This window comes from Otolemur garnettii, unplaced genomic scaffold, assembly GCF_000181295.1.
Source record: "Otolemur garnettii isolate 467f Iridium unplaced genomic scaffold, OtoGar3 scaffold00044, whole genome shotgun sequence".
NCBI classification, from domain to species: domain Eukaryota; kingdom Metazoa; phylum Chordata; class Mammalia; order Primates; family Galagidae; genus Otolemur; species Otolemur garnettii.
Genome location: NW_003852439.1, coordinates 1,464,065 through 1,465,265, shown reverse-complemented (window position 1 = coordinate 1,465,265; position 1,201 = coordinate 1,464,065).

The window sequence follows — 1,201 nt, the reverse complement described above, 5'->3', positions numbered from 1 at the left end:
GGTTGGGTTTGAACCCACCACCTTTGGCATATGGGGCTGGCGCCCTACTCCTTTTAGCCACAGGCACCGCCCTATACATAATTTTTTTTAATGTATTATATTTATAAATTGTACTTATGCTGAAATTAAAAAATATATATTACAATACTATTTTTGCATTCTACAAAAATTTTTGTTGCTCCATATAGACCAAATTTTTAATTAAGAACCAGCCCCTACCCGCCCACCCCCCTCAATGGTGTCCCGCTTTACCAATGTTAAAATCTGGTCACCTTACGCTATAGGATCATAGCCATTTTAGTTCTGCCTCCTAGGATCAGTCCTCTAGTCGTGACAGGCTCAGGGACTGCAGCACTCCAGGAGAACTATTTTCTGAGGGTACAGAGAAACCTGCCTCTGAAGGATTTAGCAGAGATTTGAGTTCCCAACCCTGTAGAAACTGAATGCTGAGAAAATAACCAGATGATCACTGTGGTCAATTAAGATGGCGATCTGGTCTATGCCTGGGTACTAGAGAGAGGTTTTAAGTGATGTTATCAGTGGGTGTTGCCTGTGGGCTCAGTGAGTAGGGCCCTGGCCCATATACCGAAGCTGGCGGGTTTGAACCCAGCCCTGGCCAAACCACAATAAGCACTGTCCCCTAAAACTACAGTGCCACCTGATGTCCTGGCAATATATTGCAACACAAATATATTCCTACTAAAGTCGGACCCTTCGCCATATTTGTGTTTCTTTTTTTTTTTTCTTCTTGTTAGTATTTTCTCCTTTTTCTTGTTTGTTGTTCTTTTGTTTATTAGTTACTGAGGTTGCTTATTTTTGGTTATTTAGAGCTTTTTGATATTTTGTGTTGATGTGTTCTATTTCTTGCTTATTTGTATGATTGTTTCTTTTCTTAACCTCTATTTTTACTTTGATCAAGAGCAAGAGCTCCTGTCTTTTTTGGTTACAGTATTTTAACCTCATTTATTCTCTCTCCATATTTCACTCCAGTACATTCTCTCTTTGGACAGAGACTCTTCTACCTTTCTTATCTCTCCCACAATAATCACCTCTGCAACAGCTGAGATATCCTCTCCCTTTTTCTTGTCTTTCTCCTTTCATTCTTTACTCCACTTTCCTCTCTCTCCTCTATTAGATACAATGGTAATTTTAATTTCCTTTATTCATTCTTATCTTAATATTATTTCTTTTCTTTTTTTTT